The sequence below is a fragment of the Callithrix jacchus genome, chromosome 7, assembly GCF_049354715.1.
Source record: "Callithrix jacchus isolate 240 chromosome 7, calJac240_pri, whole genome shotgun sequence".
NCBI lineage: Eukaryota > Metazoa > Chordata > Mammalia > Primates > Cebidae > Callithrix > Callithrix jacchus.
The window spans coordinates 120,028,509-120,043,168 of record NC_133508.1 but is presented as its reverse complement, the minus strand read 5'-3'; the positions used below and the strand labels follow the sequence as shown (position 1 = coordinate 120,043,168).

The 14,660-nt window shown below is 35.2% G+C and overlaps 1 long non-coding RNA gene across 3 annotated transcripts in view; it reads left to right on the top strand.

Moving 5' to 3' along the window:
- The window catches only part of LOC108592755 (uncharacterized), a 378,034-nt gene that overhangs the window by 22,753 nt on the left and 340,621 nt on the right, over window positions 1-14,660 (top strand). For all 3 annotated transcript variants that reach the window (XR_013520538.1, XR_013520537.1, XR_013520536.1), the window contains exon 2: window positions 11,287-11,378. This is a non-coding gene — a long non-coding RNA (uncharacterized LOC108592755). The remainder of the gene's footprint in view (window positions 1-11,286; window positions 11,379-14,660) is intronic.

Sequence of the window (14,660 nt, the reverse complement as noted above, 5' to 3'; positions counted from 1 at the left end):
GGGTTACTTTTTTTTTTAATGGTACAGTTTCGATTCGACAGATAATAATAAAAGGTATTTTACTGCTCCCGCTTGGTGAGATTTTGATCTACACAGACATTAAGTAGTGGTTTGTTATCAAAGGAGTTGGTCTGAAGTTTGTGCAAATTATTTCACCATGACCCTGGTCTTTTCTAAACAATAAAACATACATGCTTATTCACACATCTATACATAATTTAATCATCTCATATTTTCATTCATGTCCCTGCACTGCCAAAAACATTCCATGATATTCTTTTATCCTTAACTCATGACCATGTACTTTATGACCTTCCTTGCTTCACATCTTCACCTCCTTCTCAGGAAAAAAAGAAATCCTTTGTTGAGATCTGCTGCTGTTCTAAGAGGTAGCTCCCTCCACCTGGGAACTCCCCATTAAAAAAAGCCTTTACATTGCCTACAGGCTGCCAATTAGTCTTCTACCATAACTGTGGCTGCTTTTTAAGAGAAACTTTTTTTTGTTATCTATTGTGTTAACTCACATGTTAACGTTACAGGAATTTGACCTATAAATTTCGAAAACTTCACTGCAGAAAAAGAAATATATCATAATATTATGAAATAAAGCTACTTAAATGGCATATGGCTTATTACAACACATAGTAGCAGCTCATTTGTCCAGTTCATTTGGTGGAATGAAGTTTCTTCCCTAAGTAAACTTTCCAGATAACACAGGTACTATTTATATTCCCATTAATTAAATTAAAATGATTAAAATCCTCCTAAATATATAGCCTGTTTTGGTATCATAGCAAAAAAAGGATGGCCAACATGATTTAACATTTTCTTAATGACTTGAGGCTTATTACAAAACTCAATTGTTCTGTTCTATATTATCCTTGGGGTTTCTGACCTGTGTGCTCCTATGTTAAATTCCTTCAGACAGTTGAGATTTTATTGTTTGTGTGTCTTGGTTTTATTGTTCTGTGTCAACTATCAGTTCTCACTTTACTAACAGCATCACAGTTTTAAAAAGACCGAAGACGTCTTGAACAAATTAGCACTAAAAACCAGGCTGGGAATTACAATTTGAGAAAACTTGGAGTTCACTGCTTATCCTTATTTCGTCCGCTTTTTCCTTTATTTTGTTTAGGTTCTTCTGCCTTTGTTCCATTCAGGGGTATACAGTGTGGGAGAAGGAACAGAGAAAGTTGTGACTGCACATTAACCACGCTAAACAATAGACAAAAACAGTTCCTCTGTCTGGGGCAAAGCTAACAGATGTGGTTTCTGACTTGCTTGGCACTTGTAGAAAGGATCTGAGTGTGAATATATTTTCCTAGAAACTGAGGAAATTACCCCCACTACAATGGACTCTCCCATAGAATATAAGGCTGTTGAGGACAGAAGCTCTGTCTTTTCACAAGCTATTAGACAGCATTTGTGAGCTGGCGGGCTGGCGGGCTGACAAGATGGCAGAAGTAAAGGAATAAATAAAGCATTAATAAGGAGAAAAGCAGATTGGCAAACATCCCTTTGGTGAAAATGAGACCTGCACTCCTCATTTCCTACATAAGCTACTAAAAGTGTGCTGAAAATAGTTTACAACAAACATGCTTTCCTCAAGAACATCAAGGTCACTTTCTCCATTTCAAGGGTGGGGGAATAAACCAACCTATATAAAATATGAATAAAGTGTCAATCACAGCTGGTTTTTCTGTGTATGCTATGGTAATATGAGCCATATTGCTCTATTGGCTTTTTTATTTTTAAACACAACTAGATCTGGTAGTTTGGTAGCATTTTTTTGTCTTGTTTTTTTTTTCTTCTTCTTCCTCCTCTGCCCCCTCCCTGCCTTTAACAAAGACAGAGCCTTCAAACTCCTTTCAGAGCAAGGCTAGAAATCCTGCCAGGTAAAAAAAAAAATGTTATTGAAAACCTTTCTCCCCTTATAGGCCCGTTTTGACAGGAAATCTTTGAGAGGCAGAAGCAATGAAGTGCCCAGAGATTTCATCTGTCTTCTTTTGCTTCAGGAAATGCTGAGCGCAAGGCTCCCTATTAGGCAAATAGAAGGAGCACCAAATCCCCTTAACAATCATCTTCGGCCGGCTCCTGGGTTGACAGCTCTCTGTGTCCTAGACTGTCAGATAGGTCCTCGGATTGAGGATCACAATACTGGGACCAATGTAAAGTTTCTCATAGGACATTACAAAAAAATATATTGACTCTAGAGTATCTGGCACCATCCACTTTGCATAGGCTAATCAGAATAAAATCTATTATACCAGGAAGACATTAATTTGCAGCTCTTTTGCTTTTTCCTCCATGGTTTTAACATAAAATTCTTGTCTGGTTGTTTTTCCCCTGTCATTCTGTGTGATTGGTTAAATTTCGGCAATCATTACCTGCTATATTATAACATCCAATAGGATGACTGCTTTTTTTTTTCTGACAGATGCCAAATCTAAATTTCAAATAATCCTTCAAAAATCAAAATGCCAGCTTGTAGAAATACTACAGAAGTCTTAGCAGATGTACTTGAAAAATTAATCAGGATTAGGCAAAATGGGTAAAGTTCAGAGCGAAAGTTAAAAAAAAAAAACTTTCATAATTTTAGGTAGACATACTTAAGTTAACTTAGATTTAATTTTCTGTTATTAAAAGCTATCTTTAACTACCACATTATAGATACTTTGCAAACAAAAGCCCTGAATTTAGAAGTGTAAATCAATTTGTAAATAACTTTGACAAAAAATTGATTAAAAGTAGAATAAACAAGTATCACATACTGTGTGTGAATTAATCATACTGTAGATTTAAACATCAATTGAATAACAGTCTATGTCCCATGAAGCAAAGGGAAGGGGAATATAATTTGTAAAACATTCCTCAAAGTAAATTAGATGGCAGTGATGTGATTTTTAGCATATCTGTGATGAGAAAACAAGTTATGAAAAGGATGACGGCAGTTGCTTAACAGTAAACTTGAGATAATTCACCTCATCTATGCTTACATTTCGGCAACTAACATTCAAAAATGATAATCAGAATAATAGATGCAAAGGGATTAAAAAGTTCAGAATTCTCATGGGAAGCCATTCAAAGGGCATCCTAAACACTTCTCCGACTCTAGCCCTGCTGTCTCTAAGTCCAGCCACCAAACAGCTGTCCCCAGGAGATACTATTTAAAGGTGGTATTAAGTGACTCTTCTATATAAAACCCTTTAACAGTTTCTGATGCATTAAACTAATGTCCAAATTTCCTATGATGCCTTGTAAGACTCTCCTTTATCTAGCCCCTGCGTCTCTCTCCAAGCTCATCATCTTAGCATAAATATTTCTATTATAATGGTTTATTTACTAGAGTCTATCAGAGGCCTTCTATGGTGCAGCAACTTTAATATATTGTCATTAACTGACTGGTTGATATAAATAGATTGCAAGTATAATGGATATTTTAGCTGCTTTTTTAGTATTCATGTTTTCATTCCCCTTTCCTTAAAGACTTTCACATTTGTTCAGGTACCCTCTCATTCCCTGTGCAGCCCTTATGAGGCAGTGGAGGTCTGTGAGTCCCTGATTACAGAGACAGGCTTCCTGATTGTCAGAGAAATAAATGAAATATTAGAAGAAGATAAGAAAGTACAAAAATATGGAGATGTGAATATTCTATCCACTAGATCCAGTATCCTCATATTAAGAATTCTAGAATTTGAAAGAAAAGATCAATAGATGGAATTCAATTATCATATAAATATTCAATGAAATTATTCCAGAATGGAAAGATCACAGGATACCAGAGAATGCCAGTCACAGGAAAACAATATAAAAATAAATAAATAGTAAAATACAAATTTAAAAAAACAAATCGTTGTAAAATTTTGAGACACAAAAAATAAAGAGAAACCTCAAACATTTCCAGAAAGAGAGAAAGATAGAAGGGAAAGAAAGAAAGAAGAAAGGAAAGGAGAAGGGAAGAAAGGAAGAAAGAAAGAAGGAAGCAGATAAAATATTTCTTTCACAAAAAGAGCAAAATCAGACTGGCATCAGACAATATTGGCAATATTAAATGCTAGAAAATAACAAATTTAAAATCATGAGGAAAAATAATTTTAGACTAGATATCCTATATTGAACGAATTCATCAAATCACATATAAGGACAAAAGAAAAACTTTCTAGACACTGCACTGTTTCCTGCATATTATCTCAGAAAGTTTGTCGAGGATACGTTAAGGCATGAAAAGGGATTAAATAAAGAATGAAGTCATGGGGGCCAGTTAGAGGCAGATCTAATCAGCACTTTTATGAAGGGTTGCCCCAGGATGATAGATGTCTGACAGTTCCAGCTTAGAACCAAAAGGTGAAGGCTTCAGAAATAGTGTCTCCAGGGAGAAACAGCAGAGCTGAGAGGAGGGGGCAGTTAGTAAACTCATAGCTTGCACAGTTAAGAACATGGTAAGCAAAGTATTTAAAAAAGAAAAAAATCTTATGTTGGTGTGCGTGGGTAAAAGGATTAGCAATTTCCAAAAAATAAAAATATTCCACAAGACATATAATATGTATCATCTCTCTTTGTAATGGACAATATTTACCACTGTGCCTCAACCCCTAGAACAGTGTTAGCACAAAGAAAAAATGCTGTTTAAGAGTTTGTGGATGATAGAAAGGAAGGAAGGGAGGGACAGTCATAATAATGAAAATGCTCTATATTAACTTTCAACCTTTAAATTCAATTAATGGGCAAAATGCAAGAACTGTAAATTCGCTGAATTAAGTATAAAACATATCAAAAATGTGAAAGTATATAAACAGATGCCACATACTAAGAGCTGAAAGAAAATTTAGGGAAAATAAAAGTCCTCATTTTTAGGTGGTGGGACATCAGATATTTTCTCTTTAGTTCATGAGATAAGAAAAAAGGATATAAGTGTATAGCTTTAAAATGAAGTACAAATTAGAAATGCTGTGGAAAGAATCTAAGTCTTTACATGTCATGATAGGAATGTATTAATTACAGCTAAAAAACAGGAACAGTAAAATCACCAAATTATATAAAAAGAATACAATGAAAAATCTAAAAAACAAAATGATTAAAAGATGTTAATTACAGGGACTAGAATGGAGGTGGAGATAGAACAAAAAGTTGTTGCTGCTAATAAAGCCTACATTATTGTGTGTGTGTGTGTGCGCGCGCGCACGCATGCACGTGTGTATGTCTGCATGTGTTTTAGACATATGCGGGCAGGTTAGTTTTATTTTTATATTTATTTTTTATTTTTATTACTATTTTTGGGGATGGAATTTCACTCTTATTGCCCAAGCTGGAGTGCAATGGTGCGATCTCAGCTCACTGTAACCTCCGCCTCCCCGGTTCAAGCGATTCTCGTGCCTTCAGAGTAGCTGGGGTTACAGGCACCAGCCACCATGCCTAGTTGGGTGTATTTTTTTGCGTTTTTAGTAGAAATCAGGTTTCACTCTGTTAGCCAGGCTGGTCTCTAACTCCTGATCTCAAGTGATCCACCAGTCTGGACCTCCTAAAGTGCTCAAATTACAGGCGTGAGCCATCGTGCCCAGCCGTTTTATTTTTAAACATAAAGTTAGGTGAAGTCTCTGTTTTGCTTTTCTACATGGGTTTTAGTAACTGGAAATTATAGTTAAATTCCTCCTTATTTTTCTATATTACCTTTTTTTTTTTTTTTTTTTTACATTTCTTTTTTTAGTAGAAACAGTCTCCCTCTTTTGCCCAGGCTGATCTTGAACCCCTGGCCTCAAGAGATCCTCTTGCCCAGGCCTCCCAAAGTGCTAGGATTACAGGCGTGTGCCACTATGTCCTAACTTATGATCCCTTTTTAAATTGACAATTGGTTTGAATATTTTGCTACACTCCAAATAAATGTATCTAAGCATCAGGAAAATGACTGTATCAGGATTGATTATAAGCAACTGAAATTGAGTCTAGCTGAACAGAGATAGAAGAAGAAATTGGAGAGACACTGCACTGAACAACTCTGACATTCAACAAAAATGTAAAATACCTGGCCAGAGAAAGGACTAAAGTTACCATACCTTCAGGGAAAGAAAGTCTGGATGGACTAGATTGGATCCAGTGCTCACCCACTGCTGAGGGTGAGACAGAGTGGAGGGGGTAGAACTAGTGGGACTGATTGTTTGACAAGAGCTATCTGTTATGGGAAAGTGAAAGGAAAATACTGGAAATAAAAGTCAAGTAAAATTGAGCTCTATTACTAAAAGACGGTGATGAGATTCCATGTAGCCAGAAAAACTGTTTATTACATTGACCTTAATATTTAATTGTCCTGTCTAGGAGCTTTATCCCTGGTGAAACACATAGTGTTTTCTTTCTTTTATTTTTTCTTTCTGCACACACATAGTGTTTTCTGAGCTACCAAATCAAGCAACAAAGTGGCATTATATACATAACATATAATAGAAAGGAGTGTCTGGCCCCTTCTACCTCCAAAACATACTTTCCATCTCTTTACATCCTGTATCTGTAGAGTTTATCATCATTTTTTTATTGAGTCTTATAAAATATCCCCTAGTTTTTCTTCCCTGCTTGTACTTTTGCCCTCACCCCTATGCTCCCTTGTCTACTAAGTTGTCAGAAGTATACTTTTAAAACATAGATCACATCACATTGCTTCTTGCTTGCTTACTTTATCATTGCACAAACTGCTTAGCCTGACACCTTTCTTTACATCTGCCTCTGCACCCTCCTCACTCTGGGTTCTTGGATTTATAACTCCATCTGCCCAGAATGCTGTTCCTCCAGTGCCTCCTACGAGGAGTTCATTCTCACTCTTCTAGATAAAGTACTCCCCCATTCTCAGGTATTCTGTCACATGACCATATTTAGTTGATTCATTGTACCTGTCTGGATTGAATGTTTTCTTTTTCACTAACTTGCTTACTGTCTCTCTAGGCCCAATAAGACCTTCAAATTGGAAAGGGGCCAAAACCTTTTCTGGCATGTTTACCATTGAATCCCCAGCACCTGTAATTGTGCCTGCCATTTACTAGGTGCATAAAATTAATACTTACTGAACAAATAAATGAACGTACAAATTTGGTTAAAAAGTGGAAGGGTTTACCTTCAAACTGCAACCCTGTTTATTAATAAATAACAAAAATCAGTTAACTATCTATTAACTGAATTGACCTGTAATGCTTTGTACGCCAGATTGTCTATTGGCAGCATCCACTTTCTAGACACACCAGAGGGTTGAGATCTGGGAACTACATTTCCCGAAAGCCCCTACCAGCAGTATTCCAGGTTTGTTCCTGAAATGAGAATAACAGGAGATTTGGAAGGAAGCGCAGAATCAAAAGCCGTATGATTGCTTCTCTGGCAATAGTTGACAGATATGTGTCTTTAACATGTGAAATTTTACAGCAGTCTCTGTGAGTTTAGTTTTGAATCACCTGCCTAATTTCTGGATTATCACTGGAAATTTTCTGAAACTCCTGCAGCTTTCCAACTCTCAGAATGCCAGTTGCAATTTGAAAATTATCAGCATTTTCACCTGACTCTTTACATTTCTAGTGCTTTTTGTTGTAAATTTTTATTTTGAAATCATTTCAAACTTCCAGAAATAATAGAGCACCCCCCCCATAGTCTTCACCTGGAGATACCACTTAAGCTTTACCCGTATCCCCACTAACATCTTTCATGGTACACAAATCATGCATTGCATCTAATTGTCTTATCTCTTTCTATCTGGAGCAGGGCTTTAGTCTTTCATTTCCATGACCCTGATGTGTTTGAAGATTACAAGGCAACAATTTTGTAGAATGTTTCTCAATTGGATTCATCTGATATTTTGTCATTATTAGAGCTGGGCTATACATTTTGCATGGGAATAGCACAGAAGTAATGCAGTTCTTGAAATTACATTCTATCTTGTAGCACACAGTGTTGATTTGGTCCATTATTAGTGTTTTACATTTTTATGACAAGATTAAGATTGTGAATACCAGGATTCTCCACAGTTAAGTTTTGTTTTCTTTTGTTTGCTTTGTAGATACAAAGTGTTTTCTGTAGAAAATTTGACATTATATTAATATTTCTTCTCTCATCCCACTTTCACCCAACAGTTTTAGTACTCGTTGATATTTCTTGTCTGAATTAGTACTATGATGATTGCAAAATAATGAATTTTTTAAAATTCAGTTATTTCTTTCACATTTACTGGTTGGCATTAATGGAAAGATGGTTCTTCTTTTCCTTATTTATTTATCCCTGTGGATTTATGGATTTCTGTGTAATTCAGTGGATTAGTATCTGTGACTGTCAATATTCATTTTGATGCTTAAATTTCTTAGATTTAGCAGGTGGGAGTGGGAACCCCTTCAAGCAGGTTTTCTTTGTCCCTTTTTATTTGCCCTACAAAATGCTTTTATTCCGTCTTTGAGTATTGCGTTACTTACTTACATACTTTATTACTGCCAGGCATATATTGTGTTTGTTCGTTTGTTTTCTTCCAAATTCAGACATGGACTCTGCCATTTACAAAGGAGCTCTACTTTACTGTAATGAAGTCTTGTACTGTATTTAGAAACCAAGCTTTGCATGCCAGGAGAGCTCATTGCTACTGGATTGTTGTTACATCTGGAACTTTTAATTAACAGAGTGAGGAAGTATATGTATGAATGAATATAAATATACAACTACACATATATTCACACACATACATATTTTTACATATCGGTCATCTATGATCTATCTATCTACCTATCAATCAATCAATCAATCAATCAAACATTGAGTTTCTACCAATACTACCAATTTCAGTCTAACACCACAGGTCTATTCCAGCTTCCCTTATTTTCATATTTGTACCCTCCTCCTGCAGTGAGAAATCTGTTCCCATACTTCTCAGTACATTTACTTTTTTGCCCAATTCCTTCAATGTTGTTAATCACCACGCCTGACAGACTGTACGTACTTACTGTACTTAGTGCCTTGTTTCAACACATCAGATTCTCATAGGCTTCCATTGGTGGCTTCTGGGCTATCCCTGCCATCCTTATGTAAACACTGTGTTGCAATAGGCTTTCCTTATGTAAACCCTGTGTAAGCTATCATTATAGGTTGTTGCCAGACTACCTTGACCCACTGCTTCAAGATAACATCCTCCCTCAGCTGACCATCACTGCCATTGCTAAATTTTTTTTTTTTGAGACAGAGTCTTGCTCTGTAATGAGGCTGGAGTGCAGTGGCCCGATCTCGGCTCACTGCAACCTCCCCTCCAGGGTTCAAGAGATTCTCCTACTTCAGCTTCTCTAGCAGCTGAGACTACAGGGGTGCAACACCACACCCAGCTAATTTTTATTTTTAGTAGAGATTGGGGTTTTACCATGTTGGCCAGGATGGTCTCGAACTCCTGACCTCATGATCCGCCTTACTCGGCCTCCCAAAGTGCTGGGGATCAGGTGTGAGCCACCGTACCTGACTCCAATCCTCTATATTAAATTCCTTTTTGCTTGACATACCTAGAACAATTTTGTTTCCTTAAACAGAATCTGATCCTTATACTTTGTTATGTAAAGTCAATGCAAATAATCTCTAATGCATTGTAATTTTATATGCCAAATAAATACAATTGTACATAAAAATCAAATAATAAAAATATTTGCCTCAATACAAGAAAAAAATCATGACTAAATTTTTTATCTGAAATTTAAAAATTTGCAAAATTTTTAAATGTTTGAATAATTGATTATAAATGTTGCCACTAATGGCCTAACAGATGCTTGAAAATTTTACTATAGAATAATAGATACGTATTTTTCACTTACAGTACTTAATTGAAGCTTAGAATTTTGTCCTGCCAAACTGACTTGAGGTCACATTTATGCAGAAAATGCCAGACTATTATAACTGTTAAAGACATATTTTAAAAACTTAAGTGCTAGTAAATATTAGGTAATACATTTTAGAATATTATTTTACTGAATAAATTTGTCCTTTGAAAGAAGTCTAAGTTTTATTTTTATTTTCAGGGAATGGTGTGTAGAATAAAGTTTCTGTAAATAAAGGAAAGTCACTGCATTAAAGAACATATTCATTATCTGCATGTCAGGACAGAATTTAACTAGCTGGGGGTATGAGCTATACTATGTGTGAAAGAAAGCCTTTTCCCAGTCCTGCTCTTGTATGTAATCTTCTATCTGTTCATCTTATGCCACATGACAGGTGAAAGATGTAACCTGAGAAAAATAAACTTATGCTTTGAAATATTTCTACTAAGTGAAATTTGTTCATCTGAAATATTTGCTCCCAAGAAAAATGCCCCTGGCAGTGTTTTCATATCTTTCTCTCATGGTTTTAAAATCTTTGGGATTTTTTTAAATGATGAAATTAGAAGAAAAATATATGCATCATGTTCATTTGGACATTTGAAAAAGAAAATTTTCATCCTTTGTAAAATAAAATATAAAAATGAATAAAAGCCTCAGAAAAAGTACTGTTAGCATTGTCAGTTCTAGTGTGTATATGAATCAACATAAGAATTGAGAAATGATTGACATATGTGTACTGCCTATCTTATTTGTATACTTGAAATTCACCCTTAATTCACCTGTTGCTGAATTCCACAATGAACACAAAGTAATTTTTTTTTAAGTCAGAGTCAATTTTCAGCTGATGTAATTCCAAGGGTTTTAGAGGCATGGGATGAAAATAAATAGGGTGAGGAAATCTAAGCCCTTTAATTTGATTCAGTAAATTTTTGTTGGTTAATTCCTGTATTCTGGGTACACTGCTAGGTATTAAGATAGTTATGAATGAATCTGAATGTGTCATAGTCTGGTGCCTCAAAATGTTTTCAGTCTATTACTGGAGAAGTAGGAAAGGGAATTTATACAAATCAGTGTAACATAAAAAATCCATTTTTAATAAATGCCTTAAGATTTCCTCTGAGTAGCAGTGAAAGTTATATTTTCTTCCTCACTGCCTTCCTATCTTGTAATTTGGATTGGCACTTTAACATGTACAATATGTACAGCCACTGTGAAATAATATCAGGAAACAGAAAAGGACTAAAATCATTGGAGATTTAGTAATAATATTTAGTATAGTCTGAATGTCCCCCAATATGTAAAACTTAATTCTCATCGTGGTAATATTGAAAGGTGGGGATTTTGGGGAAGTGACTAAGTCATGAGGATTCTACCCTCACGAAAGAATTAATGCCCTTATAAAAGAGATTTCAGAGAGAGTTGACTTCTCTTGTTCTTCTGCTCTTCTGCCATGTAAGGACATCATGTTTATTTCCTCCAGAGGATGCAGCAATAAAGCGCCATCTTGGAAGCAGAGACTGGGCTCTCACCAGACACAAAATCTTCATCTTGGACTTCCCAGCCTCCAGAACTGTAAGGAATAAATTTCTGTTATTTATGAAGTACCCAGTCTGTGGTATTGTGTTATAGGAGCACAAAGAGACTAAGACAATATTCTAAAATGGCAAGGGACAGTATGCTACAGCAACCTTTCCCAAATGGTGCTCAAATGTGCATGTAGTTGATGCTGGAAAAGAAAGAAAATGAAAGGTATTCCAAGGTCGGTGAGTTTGAGAAATGTTGGGTTAATTAAAGCTGAACCAGCTTCTTTCTTGTAGAACTTCTCTTGTATAAAATAAATCCAAGAGGGAATTATAATATGCTGGGACACGATTTGGGGAAGTCTATGCTACTGAAAACAGGCAGAAATAGCAGGCAAAACAACAACCTAAAATCACAATTTATTTAACTGCTTTGATTTCCTGTACTCTTTTAAAACATTTAACTCAAATGTTGCTTGTAGCTTAGCCAGTATCAATCCCTGTTTTCTGTTGCCACATTTAAGCACTGGAAACAAATGCATCAAAATGCTTGCTATCTTTTTATCCCTTGCAGATGTCCTTGCTCCCTGGTAAAGAAACCATTGGAATGTTGCCATTTTAATTAGGCTTAGCTACAAAAAAAGCCTTAATCTGCCATTGAGATGTATATTTGCCTGTTTTATTAAAGCTTAGAGGAGGGGGAAAGGTGGTTTTCCATTTATGGAAATTATGTAATAATACAGATATACTTATTTCAAGATAGTTTTACAACTTGGAATGAATATGAAATATAATTGATGATTTTTTGAGGCCTTTCCCAAAATAAAGAACACTTTTATTTTACATTATTTTTAATAACCAGACTTTTTTTTCTATTAAGTGATTATTTTTTGGAACAGTGTCAGGCAGTATAATTTTTCATGTTAAAAAGAATCTCCCAGTCCTATATCAGATATTTTTATTATTATAAATATCATCATCCCTTAATTAAGGAGAAATCAAACTGAGAAAACGGCTGTTTTGAATGTTATTGGCCTGCTATAATACTGTATCTAATGTTTATTTTAGGTAAATTATTGTAAGAACTTTTAAGATTTTTATAATTTTTGCATGACTTCTTAAGAAAGAATTTTTAATATATTCAGGCAGGATTATTCTGTGTTACAGAATTGTTGGGTTCTATACTTTGTTTTAATGTAATAAATATTAATTTAAAGGTAAAAGAACATGAAAGGGGAAATGTGTCATTAACATGAATACATCAAACATTTAAAATAAGTAAGCCTTAAGGACACAAAGACATACAGAATGATGTAATGGATTTGGGGGACTTGAAGGTAGGGGAGAGTTTTGGAGGGCCTTGAGGGATAAAAGACTACACATTGGGTAGAGTGTACACTGCTTGGATGGTTAATGCATTAAAATCTCACACAGCACCACTAGAGGACTCATCCATGTAACCAAAAACCACCTGTACCCCAAAAACTATTGAAATAAAAATAAGAAATAAGCCTAATAATTACCTTCGAACATGAACAATTATATTAATATTTAGCTATTGTTTTTGAAAACACACACTATGTTTACAAATTAATGGTTGTGTTAATGTCTTAGTTACAAGAGATCATGTAGCAGTGGTAAGGACCAAGGACAACAAGAATTAAACTCTGGCTCTACCACTGTAGGATCTGTGTCCTTGGAAAAATCTCTGAACTTCTCTGTGACTCAGTTTCCTCATTTGAAAAATCAAAATGATATTAGAAGCTACTTGAAAGTACTGTTTTGAGGAGTAAATAAGTTAATATTCATGAAGTACCTAGAATAATCCCTGGATCATGGTTATCATTAAGTACACTTGGTTTGCCTCTTCAAACCTAACATTTATTTCAAGAATAGTTATACTCATCTCATCTAAAAAGCTCACTTCAATGCCTTTCCTTTAACTGCTATAGTTGCCTTTGGCTATTACTACTAAAAAGCTCCTGTAAAAATTAGTCAGACATTGGAGAAAGCAGAATGTCAGATTTTAATTTGTAACTTCACCTGAGTGCTAATCTAGAAGTACCAAAAACCTCCATCAATGTTTAATGAAAGAAAAAGAGTGCTCTACTTCTAAACAAACTAATGAGGTCACAGCTAACTTTTCTTTTAAAAGTTATTAAAGAAAACTATCATTAAATCGAGTTGTGTTGAACAAACAAAACTCTTCCAATCAATACTGCTATGAAAAAATACTTACATCTAAAAATACAAAATCTTTACATTACCTGCCTCTCATATACACTTTTAAAAACATACCTCAGAACTTTGCATAGTGTCTTTTTCATATTAATCATTTACCACATGTTTGAGAGGTGTTTTTGCTCAAAATTATAAAATTAATCATTGAAATCGAGATTTCAGTTTGGCATTAAAATAAAACACTAGAAAAGAGGTATTTAAAATATACCATTGCTAATCATTAACATATTTGATCTCCCTAAGATTTCTGGGGTAAGGCCAAGTTTTCCTTGGTTTTCTCTTCACTCCATACTTGCTATACCCTCTTCCTGAGGAAGTCAATAAGCTTCAACCTACCCAGGACTGACCTCATTGTATGCCTTGTATCTTCCTCTACTTATAAACTTAGCTCTTTGGTCATTGTAATGGGTACATCATTGTAATGGCTACACGTAGACTTGTCTTTTCCATAGATGCTACTCCATATTCAAGAGGAAGCCACCATTAGATAGGCATCTAATAGATGATACTGCCTCTTGACAATAACTTCTTGGCACAAGGCACAAAGATGTTCATCTGTTCCAAGTTGAGCCAGTGATACTTTTTATGCTTAGGGAAAATTGGAACTGAAATGGAGTTCTGATGGTATACATCCGTATGTTTCAAGTCAGAACTTCAGGGTGCCAATGTTTTATCTGTGGAGCAAAGAGCCAAGTAGAGTCTATAATGAAAAGACTGAAGCCAACAGTCTGGGAAGAGTGAAGATGAAAACTGCAGTGAATAGGCATCTGATTCCCAGTTTCAGCACTTTTTTGAGGTTTCTGTCTATTCATGGCTTTGGGAAGTGAGACACATTCCTCCTCTTTCCAAGAAAATTACCATTTTGCTAGTGATAGAAGAGTCAAGGAGATATTTTAAGAAAGCCAGACGTCTTGTAATCTTAAAGCATTTTACTATGACTATATCTATGTCTGGCCTGGTACTGTCAAAGTGCAAATCTCAGTTTTACCACTAGGGCCAACAGACATCAATACAGAATCAAAATAACAATCCTGAACACCAAAGTATTTAAGATTTACAGAAGAAACACCCACAGGTGGCTAGTTGTCACGAT